This window comes from Notamacropus eugenii, chromosome 3 (assembly GCF_028372415.1).
Source record: "Notamacropus eugenii isolate mMacEug1 chromosome 3, mMacEug1.pri_v2, whole genome shotgun sequence".
NCBI classification, from domain to species: Eukaryota; Metazoa; Chordata; class Mammalia; order Diprotodontia; family Macropodidae; genus Notamacropus; species Notamacropus eugenii.
The window spans coordinates 50,782,946-50,798,870 of record NC_092874.1 but is presented as its reverse complement, the minus strand read 5'-3'; the positions used below and the strand labels follow the sequence as shown (position 1 = coordinate 50,798,870).

The following is a 15,925-nucleotide window of genomic DNA, read 5'->3' as shown; positions in this document are numbered from 1 at the left end:
ACAGGCTCCCTTGTGACCCTCTAAGTTATAACTCTTCAGAGGCTATGGCTATACTACAACTACTACTCCTACTACTACCACTACCACTACTACTACTGCTCCTATACACACAACACACACACACACACACACACACACACACACAGAGGTAAACATGTCCAGAATGTCTTTGCATGCCTTCATATTGTCGTATTCTTCATGTTCTTTGGGGTCAAATCTAATTTAGATGTATTTGAGAAGACTTCACATGGGTTGCAACTATGTTGTCCATATCTAAAGCATCCAGTTACAGAAGAGATCGTTTGAAGACAGTCACATATAACCTTTAATATTTAAAAATTAAAAGTATGTCACATAGATCTCTTAACTCAAATCATCACACAGGTTACTGGAAAGTCTCTTTTCTTCACTATACATTAATTTTATTTTCTTTTCAAACTTTTAACAGTAGTTAAAAGAAGTAAATATGTATCTACATTTATATACCATATATCCATAACAGCTTGTTAATTACTGTTTCCTCTTCTCCATTTGATTATTCATTTATGTATTTGCATATATGTTTTCCTAGTCACAGTTAGCAGGTGTACTATTCTGGTTCTCTTTTCTTTGCTTTGCATTGTTTCACATGTCTCCAAAATTCTTTGAATGTCTGATCTTTTTTAAATTTTAAGAGCATTGTGGTATTCCATTACACCAACAGTTAATTCAGACATTATTCACTATTAGAGAGTTTGATTATCTATAGTTCCTTACAATTACAAATAATGCTTATTCACATATATGTACACACACAGATATAAGCAATACATGCATGTATCACAAATTGACCAATTAAATCAGCCTATTGAGGTTTCAATTCCAAGCTGATAGACATGCATTGTTGATTTTGTTTACAAAATTGCTTCTTTATTTATGCTAAGGATTTGGATTGCTTGGTATGCAAAATAGTTTTACTCCAAACATTCCTTAGTGTGTTCTGATTTTATATAATGTGTTCCTTAAGAGTTTTATCTTCCTTACTTTTGTTTGTTAACTTACTCATATACCATAGAAGATCAGACTCATATGAGCCAATATTTTTCAATGCACACTTGTGTTATTATTTCTCCCTAAATGCTATAAACTTTTTATTTATGAACATTCATAGACATAAGAACAAGCATAAATATGCTTGCTGACACGGCATATTATACAGCTTCTATTAAAAGCTGTATATCCAAAAGCTGTATATCCAAAAGCTGATATCCAACCCTGGACTATCAAGTTACAAAGGACATCCTTCACATTTGAAAACTGAGCTTGGTTGACAGTCCTGGGAATCCCTGAAGATCACAATGTCTTGATCTAGAATTTATTTTTGGACAATGTCTTAGTTGTTTTTTTAAAGGTATCTTTTTGCTTTTTTCTTTTACTTTTCATTATTTGTATTTGTCTGAGTTAAACTTTCATTCATGATATAGTTTTGAGTTTTCTCATTCTTTGGGCTCATTAGAATTTAATTTTGTTTCATAGCTTCCATTCAAACCAGAAAATTTGCATGTGCCTACTTCAAATTATTTAATTTTTAGCCTTCTTGGGATTTTAAGCTACAATGATTAATAAAAATGCCATAGACCTTAAATATGGCATCTTGGGGTTCTAGTTGTCAGGAGTCACACTCAAATGAGAATCAAAACCCAGTCCAGGATGCCAATGTATCATGTCTCTAAAATGACTCACTTGCTCTCACCTACATGTAGGCTCTCTGTTGATTATGGAATGTAATTGGCTTCTGCTCCAGAACGAAATAAAAACTTTCTTCATGGCTCCTAATCTGGTTGCTTCTCTTTTGCCTTTTGCCTTAATTAGACCTCCAGACTCTATACTAATCTACAACCTTTTAAGAAAGGTTTTAAGAAAGATTTCTGGCTTCCATGTGTTCCTTGCCTCTTCCAGTCCCACTTCTGAACCCTTGAACATTTCCTTGGTCCTGAGGTGATATTAATACAGGAGCAATTGATTCTTTTAATGAATCACTTGACAGGTATTTCTTAAGCATCCACCCAGTACTACACAGACTACAAATTAGGTACCAGAAATGATCCTAGTACACAACGTTGTTTGTTTCTGGTTAGGAAGATGGTCTTTACAAGAAATAGTCAGATATGACAGCTAATGAAGGCAAAATAATTTACAACAGCAATTCTTAACCTTGGATGCATGAACTGTAAAAAAAATTCTAATAACTGTATTTCAGTTATATTAATTTTTCCCTCCTAATTCTATGTATTTTATTTTGTGCATTTAAAAACATTCTGAAAAGGGGTCCACAAGCTTCACCAGACTGTCAAAGGGCACCATCCATCTGTCTGTCTGTCTGTCTGTCTGTCTGTCTGTCTCTCTCTCTCTCTCTCTTACACACACACACACACACACACACACACACACACACACACGTACAATTAAAAGAGAGAGAGATCAATACAATCTGGATTATCCTAAAAGAAGTATCTAGGAGAGGGATAGAGAGAGAAAAGAAAGAAATGTATGCTAGGAGAGGAAAAGAGGAAGTAATAAAAGCAGAGCAGAAAGTGACATAGTCTTTTGAGAGATTAGAAGAGAGAATTCCTTTTGAGGAATAGTGGGAAATAAGCTTCTATGATGGAGATGGGTACAGATATTGTAGAAAGCTTTAAAAAGAGAAACTGGGACCTCTTCACTTAAACCATAAGAAAACAGGGAACAAAGCTGAATTATGTGTTCTCTCCAAGCACCCAGTAGAGTATGTTGCACAGAATACAGACAATAAATATTTGTTGACTGAACATATGCTGAATGCTCTGATGACTAAGGTGGTGGCTCTTCTATAAGTGTATGACAGAGTAAAAGTGGATTTTCTTGTTTTAAATCAATCTGAAAGAGTTCTGAAGGACTGAATGATACGGGAAGGGAACAGAGGCACAAAGATTAGCTAGTAGGCTACTACAGTAATTCAGGCATGAGATAATAAGGCAGAATCAGTATGGGACGGTCAAGAGAGTACTGAACATGGAACAGAGAATCAAGCCATGAACAGACATTGATTAAGCTCCTACTGTGTGCCAGGTTTCATGATATAAAGACATTAATGAAGCCACCCCTGCTGTCTAAAAGTTTATATTCTATTGAAAGAAATAACATACAAACATATAAATAACCATAAAGTACATATGAAAGAAATGCAAAATAATTTGTGTCTGGGGGATTAGGAAAGGCCTCATGCAGATGTGTTTTTGTTATGTTCAGCCAATTCTTGTTACCCCATTTGGGATTTTCTTAGCAAAGATACTGGAGTGGTTTGCCATTTTTCTTCTTTAGCTCATTTGACAGATGAGGAAACTGAGGCAGAGTTAAGTAACTTGCCCAGGATCACACAGCTAGTAAATGTGAGGCCAGATTTGAACCCAGGAAGACGAGTCTTCCTAACTTCAGGCCTAGAACTCTATCCACTGTACCACCTAGCTGCTTCATGTAGCTCATATCTGAAGAAATTTAGGAATTCTAAAAGGCAAACATAAAGAGGGAGTAGACTCCAGGCAGTGTATACAAAGGCACAGAGGTAAGAGATGGAACGTCATGTTCTGAAAAATACAAATGGACCAGTTTGGTTGTAACATAGGGTACATGAAGGTGATTAATTAAGTAATTAAGTACCGTGTAATAAAGCAATCTAAAGCTAGACTAGGGAGGGCTCTAAATGCCAAGTGGAAAAGTCCGTATTTTATCCTAGAAGATAAAAGAAGCCATTGGAACTTTTTGAGCAGGGTATTGATGTGATGAGAACTGAGCTTTGTCAGCTCTATGGGAGATGGAGGCTTAAGGCAGGGAAGTCAATCCCAAGACTAATCATCAAGGTAAAAGATAATAAAGACTGAACTAAGGTAACACAGATTGAATAGTGAGAAGAGGATGGATAGAAACAAGACATATTGCGGATGCAGAATCCACAGGGTTCAAAGCCAGTGCCTAACATTTATAGTCCATGTGACTATGGGCAAGCCACTTGACTTGTAACCTACATAGGCATCTGTAAATTGGGGATAATATTAACTTAAGTGCACACATCATTCTGAGAAAAGATTCATAGGTTTCACCAGGAATCTATGACATTAAAAAAAAGAGAAAAGGTTAAGAACCCTGACTTTGAGGATTTAACTATAAGTAATACATCCAGGAGGTTGATAGACAAGAGCCTGAGACTTCATTTGTAGACTCAAGAGGCTTGGGAAGTAGTGAAAAATTTATCAAGAAAGGCTAGCTGGGGAAAAAAAAAACTTGGTCAGAAGTCAGCACCATGGATGGCTCCAAGGGAAGCTTGTTGCTCTAACACCTTTTTAAAGTGAGACAAACTGGCTCCTTTTCCCTGGAGGCAGCCTGGAAGTACTTGGCTAGTTGTCTGCTGTGTTTTAATGGACTAGGTCTGTTACACATAGTCTATATTTTCTCTTACAGTCTGTTCTACACAGCCTGAACTTTTGGATTTTTTCCTCTCTTCTACTTGAATAGCATTTTAGAGTTTATAAATCACTTTCCTCACAACAGCCTTGTGAAGTAGGTTGTGAAAGTGGTTTACTTTTCATTTGGCTCCTCTAGGATGTCACACCCTCTTTTGCCTGGCAGAGTAGGAATTTGAGGGGTATGAACTGAACCAGAAGAACTATGAGGCTCCTTCCAACACTAAAAGTGTTTAATTCTGTGGTATTCTCACCAGGAACTGAACATTTGGACCTTAACAGGAAGCAATGAGTCAAAGACAGCAATCAGAAATCACCAACACTGCCACTATGCTTGTGTCTGGTTTCACAGGGTCCTGCTCACTCTCACAGATGCATCCTTGGCTACTGAAGAAGCACAGGTGAGGCATATGGCCTCAACTGCCATGTTAATCCCCACTGGTAGGGTGATTGACTCTAGCAGTAAAAATTGCAGAGCAATACCTCCCTGCCTATGCACCTATGTACAGGAGCCACATAAAACAACTGGTTTGAATCTCTGGGAACCCCACCTCTGACACCCACTAGCTATGTGACCATTATGCAAGTGACTCACTATCTCTCAGTTTCAGTTTCTTCATCTTTAAAGTAGACATAATATTTCTTGCAGCATCTACTTTATAGGGTTGATGTCAGACTCCAATGAGAGAATATGTATGTATGTGTATATATATATATATATATATACACATAAAGCACTTTAAAATACCTATTATCATTATTAAATGTCTTTCACCAAATGCTGTTATCACTTTGATAGATTCTGTTGTCTTATTTCGCTGAAGTTACTTCACTGAGGTGAGAGAGGTATTATTTTGGGCTGTCTGTGAACCAGATCATATGTGACAGGACTGTATTACCGAAAATATATTGTCCCTGAAGTTCGAGGTGATTTGCCCTTCTTATCTTCTGTGATCATCTGTCCCGAGCAATGGCTATTCTATAACCATAAGTTGAGAAGAAAGTTTTCTCATTATCTATATTTCTGAAAGAGTAGTGTCTAAATGCAGACTCCTACTGATCTTGATTTGCTCGGGTAGTTGGAGGTCTTTGAGGAGGAATCTTGCATAGTGTCACTAGGAGTCTATGATGAGTTTTGGCTCCCCCCCCCCACATAGATGTCTGTCTGAGGCATGGTCATCTAAAGCTCTCAAGGACTTTGGGTACCATCACAGACCATCTTACCAAAAGTCTCAATGGAACTTTCTGGTTGTTTAGTCCTATAAACTTCTTCAGGCCTATACTCCTCTCCATGTTGTCAGTACTTGGCCTTTCCTGTGATTAACATATCTCTCTCTCTGCCTACTCTCTTAATCCCAGATAACGTGGGCTTGGAGAATGGAGAAACTTTGGCATGAATACTATCCCTGACACCTACTAGTTATATGACCATGGACAAGTCCTGTGACTTCTCTGTACCTCAGTTTCTTCATTGGTGAGGTAGGTGGAAATAAGAAGGAATGAATGAAAAAGCATTGATTAAGGACTTAGAGTGTGCTAGGCACTTTCTTATGTACTAGGAAAGAAATGCAAAAAGGCTAATTTCTGCCCTCAAGAAGTAGACATTATATATTAAGGCAAGACAACACATTTAAGGGAGTGGTGTCTAGGGAAAGATGCTTTGATTTGGAAAGTCATGTGTAAGTTAAGCGGAGGCATAGGAGAGTTGTTTGAATATTCTTACTCAAAAGGCTCTCTAATCTCATTAATTTTTCCAGTGATTCAGATCATGATTCATCCATGCTTGACCATCCAATGTGTTTCTTGCCTCTCAACATACTAGAGGCCTTCCTTGCGTACTTCTGATATCAAGAGAATACCTGTGAAAAATTCTGCCATTTCTCACCCTTGCAATGTGACCAGCCCATTTTAAATTCTTATTATATAATTTCTTAATGACAGTTCTTACTTCTTTTCTTCTTTAAGCTCCTTGTTGGTTTTATGTTGTATCTTGGTCACATCAACTGAAAACCCTCTCCATTACCTTCTGTGTGAGATACATTTCTAGTTCTTCAGAAACTTTTGGATTGCATGGCTCCCTGTCATATAACAACACCAATAAAATGTTGATGTTGAAAAAGATGAGTCTTTGCCTTCAAGGTAACCCTGGAATCATTAAAGAGAATTTGAAATGTCTTTAAGGCAATTTCTGTCTTCACCTCTAGGCCCAATTCACTGACCATTTATTCCAGAGGTGTAAAGCTCCAAGTACTGCCCAATTCAGACTAAAATGTGGTTGGGAAATATCTAGCAAAATAAATAAAAATATGATATAACATAAATAATGTTAATTTGTGATTTTCTAAGTCAATATAGATCATGGATTTTGTTCTATTTGAGTTTGACACCACTGATCTAAACTGTCTACATCATAGATTCACACTAATGTAATGATTATCTCTGCAGATGGAAACAACCTATGAAACAAGAAAAAAAATAACCTGATCTTTAGTTGTATTTAAATAGAATGTCCAGAAAGAAGGAAATCTTGTTTCTGTTGTAGTCTGCTATGGTCAGCCAGAATATGGAATACTGTATTTGGTTCTGAGACCCACATTTTAGGAAGGATACTGACAAAACAGATCATATCCAGGGGAGATCAGTCAAGATAGACTAAAGAGTATGCTATAGAAGGATGATTTGAAGAAACAAGGGTGTTAAGATGGAAGAAGAGAGGCCTAGAGAAAGGAGGGAGGGACATGATGGGTATCTTCAGGTATCTGGCTCCAGAGAGCAGTACTAGGAGCACTGGATAGAATCTGCAGAGAAGTACATTGTGACTCAATATAAAGAAAAATTTCCTAGAGATTTCTTAGTCAGATTTGTTGTACAGCCCTGAACACACAGGTCTTTAGAGTTGTATAACTTCTTGTTGGAGGTGGCACAGTAGATAGAGTGCTGCATCTGGAGTCAGGAAGACTTGAGTTCATATCCTGCCTCGCACCTAACTAGCAGTATGGCCCTGGGCAAGTTAACATTTTTCAGTCTTAGTTTCTTCATCTGTAAAATGGGGATAATAGCTTCTATTTCAAAAGATTGTTGTGAGGATCAAATGAATTGATATATATGTATCTATATAAATATATTAAATATATACAATATATAGACATATTTAAAATACTTTATAAACCTTAAAGTACTACAGAAATGCTAACTATTAATATTATTGTCATGCACACATAATTATGAAAAGACTGGTACAGTAGAATGTCAACTCATTAAGGGAAAAGACCGTTACATTTTTGTCTTTATACCCCCAAAGCCTAGCTCAATACTTGGCACACAGTAGGTGCTTAATACATTTTTCTTGAATTGAACTGAATTGAATTAGGGTATGAGTTGAAGTAAATGATTTGAGTTTCTTCCCAACTCTTGGGATCTCTGGTTTATGATCCCCTTCGTGCTAATAATCAGGGATCATAAATTCCCTATAACTTGAGGAAGGCAAGTGATACAGTAGATAAGTACTGGACCAGGAGTTAAGAAAACCTGAGCTCAAATACTGCTTCAGACACTTTATACTTGTATGATCCTGGACATGTCATTTAACTTCTGTTTGCCTCTATTTCTTCAAATGTAAAAGGAAGATAATAATAGCACCTGCCATCATCATTCAGTGGGAGTTTGGAGTATGATGGAAAACAGAGCTGTGACTAGGAATCCTTCTTCCTGAGGCAAAAAAAAATGTTACAGGAAGCACATTTAAGCTTGATTTCAGGAAAATTTTTCCAACTATTCAAGTTGTCCACAATTGAAATGGGTTGCATCATTTTACTCACTGGAGTTCACAAGCCAAGACTGGATGACCATTTATTTGTCAACAAGTCAAGTTAACAACCATTTATGGAACAATTATTATGAGCCTGGCTTTGCTAAATTGGATAAACTGTTTGGGTATGTTACAAGGCGGATTCATCATGGGTACAGACTAGTCAGTGATTCTGAATTTCTAATAACAAAGTATTATTACAGATTCTTTCTTAAAGGAATACTATAGGAAGATTATTTTTGGTTGCTATGTGAGGGATAGCTTGGAAAGGGGAGATCTCTCCTGGGAACAGAAAGACCAGTTGTAAAATGAGTGTCATAGAGATGATGAAGGCCTGAGCAAGAAAAAGAGAGAAATGTGAGTGATGAGGAAGTAGAATTGGCCAAATTTGGTAGTTTAACTAATATGGAGGGAAAGGAAAGGAACGAATCAAGGGGAGACTCTAGGTTTGAAAATCTGGATGACTGATAGACTGATTGTATCCTAAACAAAAATAGAAATGTTTGGAGAATAGCCTAGTTTAGGGGAAAAGGTCACGAGTTCTGTTTTGGAGGTTCTGAGTTTGGCATGCCAATGGGATATCCCACTGGAAATGCTGAATAGTGAGCTGGTGACACAGAACTGGAACTCAGGAGAGCCATTAGAGGTGGATTTGGGAATCATCTGCATAGAGGTGATGAGATCACTGAGGGAGCATAGAAAAAGAAAAGAAAAGGTTCCTTAAAGGACACCCATGATTAAGATTACAGGTCTCTTGGTTCTCCTCCTACTCCTGTGGCTGATCCTTTTTAGAATCCTTCGCTGTCTTCTCAAGCACCAAGGTTCTGTCTCTGTCTCTTCACTTCTCTTTCTCTCTACTCTATCCCTTAGTGATCTCAACAATTGCTGTAGTTTCAATGATCAAATCAGAGAGATGATTTAAAAAATTTCCCACCATTTGGTTTAGTGCTTTCTGCATATTAAACATTTAATACAAATATTAGTTAAAGAATAGGTGGGAGTGGAATGGTGAAACCAGTTGTCTAGGACAATGATATTAAGTTTACTACCCTGAAAGACTGGTCGAATAGTGGCACCATTAATTAAAAACAGACAAATCAAGAAGTGGAGCCAGTCAAGAGGAGAAATTTGGAACCTAGAGATCATTTAGTCTAGCTCCCTCATTTTCAAATAAGAAAAGTGAGGGTGAGAATGTTTCCATGACTTTCCCAATATCACATAGATAAAAAGGAGGTAGAAGCAATATTGGAATCCAGGTCCTCTGAATCCAGATCCAGCAATTGTTCTGCTGTATGGATAAGTTTGCAGGGTGATAGCCAAGGAGAAATGTTTGTAGTAGGTTGGAAATAGTCCATGAGAGATTGCAATGCCATGAAGTTAAAGCAGAAAAGTACAAAATTGGGCAATGATTCTATGCTCCTGGGAATCGTTAGAAACTACCAAATATAAGCCAATCTAATCCAACAAGAACTTAATTAAGTATCTATTATGTGCAAGGAACTGGAGATAGCAAGATGAATAAAAAAAACTTAAATTCTACTGAAGGAAATAGAAACAAGTGGAAGACATAAGTGGGGGAGAGCCAAATACTAGCTCTGAGCACTTGACGTAAATTTTATGAACTGTACGAACATGTTTTGGGGCACAAGATTTTCAATGGTGCGCACCTTGGCTCTTTCCTATGCTAACCAAGACTTTGACCAGCATTAAGAAGGAAGCAATCCAACTCTGTGATTATTCTGTTCCACCATACGTAGCTATCAAGAAGTGAGGAAAACTAGTGTATTCTTTGTTGGATACATAATTAGATGTTCATTCCTTTTGGTCAGACTCTGTGACTCCATTTGGGGTTTTCTTTTTTTTTTTTTTTTTTTGGTTTTTCTTGAATATTTATTTTTGTTACCTAGAATTTGTTTTTCTTTTTCTTTTTTTTTCTTTTTTAATTTTTAACATTTATTTTCACACAATTTTGTATTACAAATTTTCTCCCCTTTTATCCCCTCCCCCCCCAAACCCGAGCTTTCTAATTGCCCCTGTGACCTATCTGCTCTCTCCTCTATCCTCCCTCCCTGCCTTTGTCTCTGTCTTCTCTTTTGTCCTGTAGAACCAGATAGCTTTCTTGACCCCTTAACCTGTATTTCTTGTTACCCAGTGGTAAGAACATTACATTTGGTCCTAACACTTTGAGTTCCAACCTCCTTAGCTCCCTCCCTCTCCACCCCTTCCCCTTGAAAGACAGGCAATTCAATATAGGCCATATCTGTTTAGTTTTGCAAATGATTTCCATACTAGTTGTGTTGTATAAGACTAACTATATTTCCCTCCATCCTATCCTGTCCCCCTTTACTTCTATTTTCTTATGGTCCTTTCCCTCCCCATGAGTGTCGACCTCATATTGCATTCTCCTCCCCATGCCCTCCCCTCCATCCTCCCTCCCACCCTGCTTGTGCCCCTGTCCCCCACTCTCCTGTATCATGAGATAGGTTTTCCTATCAAAATGAGTGTGCATTATATTCTTTCCTTTAGTGGAATGTGATGAGAGTAGACCTCATGTTTTTCTCTTGCCTTCCCTCTTTATCCCACCACTAATAAGTCTTTTACTTGCCTCTTTTATGGGAGATAATTTGCCCCATATAACTTCTCCCTTTCTCCTTCCAATATTTCTCTCTCACTGCTTGATTTCATTTTTTTTTTTAATATATGATCCCATCCTCTTCAATTCACTCTGTGCACTCTGTCTCTATGTATGTGTGCGTGTGTGCATGTGTGTGTGTGTGTACTCCCACCCAGTGCCCAGATACTGAAATGTTTCAAGAGTTATAAATATTGTCTTTCCATGTAGGAATGTAAACAGTTCAACTTTAGTAAGTCCCTTATGATTTCTCTTTGCTGTTCGCCTTTTCATGGTTCTCTTCATTCTTGTGTTAGAAAGTCAAATTTTCTTTCCAGCTCTGGTCTTTTCATCAGGAAAATTTGAAAGTCTTCTATTTCATTGAAAGACCATTTTTTCTCCTGAAGTATTATACTCAGTTTTGCTGGGTAGGTGATTCTTGGCTTCAGTCCTAGTTCCTTTGACTTCTGGAATATCCTATTCCATTCCCTTCCATCCCTCAATGTAGAGGGTGCCAGATCTTGTGCTATCCTGATTGTATTTCCACAATACTTGAATTGTTTCTTTCTAGCTGCTTGCAATATTTTCTCTTTCACCTGGGAATTCTGGAATTTGGCCACAATGCTCCTAGGAGTTTCTCTTTTTGGATCTCTTTCATGCGGTGTTCTGCGGATTCCTTGAATATTTATTTTGCCTTCTGGTTCTAGAATCTCAGGGCAGTTTTCCTTGATAATTTCATGGAAGATGATGTCTAGGCTCTTCTTTTGATCATGGTTTTCAGGTAGTCCCAGAATTTTTACATTGTCTCTCCTGATTCTATTTTCCAGGTCAGTTGTTTTTCCAATAAGATATTTCACATTATCTTCCATTTTTCGAATCTGTGCGGTATGTTCTGAGATATGTCTTTCTCGAAAAGTCCTTAGCGTCCATCTGTACCATTCCAGTTTTGAAAGATCTATTTTCTTCAGTGAGCTTTTGAATCTCCTTTTCCATTTGGTTAATTCTGCTTTTGAAAGCATTCTTCTCCTCATTGGCCCCTTGCACCTCCCTTGCCAGCTGAGTTAGGCTAGTTCTCAAGGTGCCAATTTCTTCAAGATTTTTTTGGTTCTCCTTTAGCAGGGAGCTGATTTGCTCTTCATGCTTCTCCCTCATCCCTCTCATTTCCCTTCCCAGTCTTTCCTCCACCTCTTTATCTTGATTTTCAAAATTCCTCTTGAGCTCTTCCATGGCCCGAGCCCATTGGGTGGGCTGGGACACAGAATCCTCGATTTCTGTGTCTTTGCCTGATGGCAAGCATTGTTCCTCCCCATCAGAAAGGAAGGGAGGAAGTGTCTTTTCTCCGATAAAGTACCCTTCAATAGTTTTATTTCTTTTCCCTTTTCTTGGCATTTTCTCCAACCAGTGGCCTGACCTCTGAATGTTCTCCTCACACTCACCTCACCTACTGGTCCTCCCACCCAGCGTTTGGGGACTGAGATTCAAATGCTGCTTCCCGCCTTAGGATTTTTGGCGGGGGCAGGGCTGCTATTCAGTGTGAGAATTAAATTCAGGTGCTGAGGTCAGGGGCAGGGCCGCCTCTCTGGCTCAATTCCCTCAGGAGGTTTATGCACAGACCTTCCACAATGGATCCAGGCTCCAGTCCGTTTGGGGAGCCCCCGTCCGCAGCCGCCTCTCAGCCCCCACTTCCCGGGGGGGCCTGAGCCATGGGGGCACCCCACTCCCCTCTCAACCCGCCAAAGAGATTCTCTCACCCACCCCCGTCAGTCACCTGTTGGTGGGGAAGCCCGTGCCGCTGCTGAAGATCCCCCCTCCGGAGCCCTCTCAGATCTGTGCCTGTCCGACCCACGGCCGCCGCCGCCGCAGATCTAGGCTGGGCTCCGCGTCTGCAGCGCTACGGACCTTCTGCGAGAGGTTTGCAGGTCCCTCTGGGGGTGGGGGGACCCGTGTGGCCGCTGGAGATGCCGTCCTGTAGCCCTCTCAGATCTCTTCCCCTCGGTGTTGCGGCCGCGGCAGGGCCGCACTCTGCTCCCCGTCCCAGCGCCCAGTCCGCGGCGCGAAAGACCCCCCCCATGAAAGGTCCGCAGGTCTCTCCGGAGCAGAAATCTCCCTCGCTCCAATACTCCGTGGTCTCTGGGTGCAGAATTTGCCCTGGCTTGGTCCCCTCTAGCCGTTCTGTGGTTTGTGTGTTCAGAGCTATGTGTATGTGCGTCTTTCTACTTCGCCATCTTGGCACTGCCCCCCATTTGGGGTTTTCTTGGCAAAGATACTGGAGTGGTTTGCCATTTCCTTCTCCAGCTCATTTGGCAGGTGAGGAAACTGAGGCAAACAAGGTTAAGTGACTTGCCCAGAGTCCCAGTTAGTAAATATCTGAGGTGAGATTTGAACTTGGGAAGATGAGGCTTTCTGACTCCAGGTTCTATCCATTTTTCCACCTAGCTGCCCCAAATTAGATAGCAGCATGTAATAAATACTAGGTCATTTCCAGCTTTAAGGAGTCTGACTCAGTACTAGTTAGCATTTTTATTACTGACTTCTATAATGGAATAAAGAGGTTGCTGACTAAATATGCCAGTGGGTGGGGTGGCATGGCGAGGCACCTTATAATTCTGGATTAATATTTTTAAAAACTCAACAAATTATAGAAGTACTTACGATACAGATGTGACAAGATGGCATCAGGATTATTCATTCACCCAGGCAGGAACAATTTACAATGTGGACTCGTGACATCCACAAGTCCAGAAAGAGGTTTTTGGTGCAAACAATCTGGTGTTTAAAGAAATCACAAGATAAGTGAGTCAATAAAAAAGGGTTGTGTCTTTAAAAAAACCAACTAGGCTATCCAAACGGGAAGTTAGAAGGTCGGAGCCCCAAGATAATCTTGTTAAGTATTTATTTTGTCCTTACTCGAAAGCTGTCAGATCTGGTGACCTGCTAACTTAAATGAGATATGGAGGACTTGGGGAGAATCCAGGGGACAGAAATGATAAAAGGTTCTCTTTGGGCCCAAGAGAATAAAGGCCCCCAAATCTAAAGCAATGGGTAGAAGGTGAAAAGGGGAAATATTGCATTATTATATTATATTTTGGGGGGGAGGCAATCAAGGTTAAGAGACTTGCCCAAGGTCACACAGCTAATAAATGTCTGAGGTCAAATTTGAACTTGGGTCTTCCTGACTCCAACAATGAATTACTTTAAGGGGAAACAATTCTAATTATCTAAAAGGTGAATGGGCCACCACAGGAGGGAGTGGAACCTGCTTCCTTCCTACCTCCCTCCCCTTCAACACCTCCCCTTGGGAGTCATTCAGGTAAATGACCACTTGGAGGGGAATACTTGTGACCTTGAGGTCACATGTGGCCCTGTAGATCCTCAAGTACAGCTCTTTGACTGAATCCAAACTTCACAGAACAAATCCCCTTAATAAAAGGATTTGTTCTGTGAAACTTGGACTCAGTCAAAAAGCCACACTTAGGAACCTAGAAGGCCACATGTGACCTCAAGGTCACAGGTTCCCCACCCCTAATTTGGGGAATCAATAAACATTTATCAGCTGTTGACTCTGTGCCAGTCACTGTTCTAAGAGTAGAAGGTTCAAAAAAAGATTTAAAAAAATCTCTGCTCTCAAAGTCACAGTATGTTTAGAGGGAATTTCTTAGACCACTCTTTGTCAGTTCTATCAACTAAATGATATTGTTTGGGTTATAGGTACAGGTTGGACTAAAAGGCCTCTGAAGTCTCTCCCAGCTCTGGGAGTCTGTCATTCTAGGACTTAAATTTGTGACAACTGAATGATACAGAGAGGGTGATCACAATGACTCAGAACAAAAATAAATAAATAATGTGATTTATAATGCTGTATATACTTAGCATAAAGTTCTATATCCAAAGGGATGTGTGATTTCACTGGTAAGAGAGCTCCATCAATGCAGACTGACCCATATCAAAACCCTTCATGTCTCAGTAGCTAGTTTCATGAATTGTTGTGATAAAATAACGTACTTGATGGCTTACCTTTGAATAAGAAACCTCTTTCAGACTCACCTGACATGGTTTTCTGCTAACAGGTGGTTGCCAGGTCATGCTCTAAGCCTTTCCACTTTGTCAGGCCTTGCAGAACTTGTTTCCCACTGCCACATTCTTTGAGAATCCGAGGCTTCCTGCATGTCATGAGAGGGACTTTATTGGAGTAGGCTCTGTATACTCAAGACAGCATGGTATAGTGGATAGACAGCTAGCCTTGAAATCAAGAAGACCTGGATTCAAGTACCATGTTTATCTCACATTTGTTGTGTGACTCTGGATAAGTCACTTCTCACTTTCCCATGAAACTCTCTAAGACTTTAATTGTCCAGGAATCTTCTAAAAGGATGATATCATTGGTGAAAAAAATTGTTCTAACTTTATAAAGGATTTTCAAATTTGTTATTAAGATTTTAAAGATATTTTAAAGATTTATTAAAGATACTGAGGTGATCTTGAAGACATTTGTATGTAATTTATTTTATAAACAATAAGCTGGCATTATCCAACTAAAGATATAATGCACAACAAGTAGGTTCCTTTGTAAAGTGCCTTTAGAAATTTTATTGTTAAAAACAAACAATAATAGCTAATATTTATGTGGCACTGGAAGGTTGCAGAATACTATATGTGCTGTTTCACTTGATCCTCATAACGACTCCTGCCTTGCAAGATAAACACTATTATTAGTTCCTGTTTACCTCAGTTTCCTCATCTGTAAAATGAGCTGGAGAAGGAAATGGCAAACCACTCTGGCATCTCTGCCAAGAAAACCCCAAGTGGGCCCACAAAGTATCAGGCATGACTGAAAAACAAGTGAATGATTGCTGGGGATGGAAGCTCAATTCTATGTGGATAGTCTCGGGCGGGTAAAGGTGGGCACTTCTAAATCTTAGAGTTCTCACGAGGCCCCCCAGGAAACGACTGGGAATCGAGGTGAACCGAGCTATCTCGTGTATTTCCTCCTCTTCCCGTGAGAAACGTGATGGGAGGAGCATCCCCGCTCTG

General features: G+C 39.5%; 1 long non-coding RNA gene across 4 annotated transcripts in view; it reads right to left on the bottom strand.

Moving 5' to 3' along the window:
- The window catches only part of LOC140530921 (uncharacterized), a 466,876-nt gene extending 451,189 nt beyond the window's left edge, over positions 1-15,687 (bottom strand). For 3 of the 4 annotated variants that reach the window (XR_011976167.1, XR_011976168.1, XR_011976166.1), the window contains exons 1-2: positions 14,939-15,687; positions 13,547-13,660 (exon numbers count right to left, since the gene is read on the bottom strand). This is a non-coding gene — a long non-coding RNA (uncharacterized lncRNA). The remainder of the gene's footprint in view (positions 1-13,546; positions 13,661-14,938) is intronic. The other variant, XR_011976169.1, reaches the window with a different exon arrangement.
- Positions 15,688-15,925: the final 238 nt, after the last annotated feature.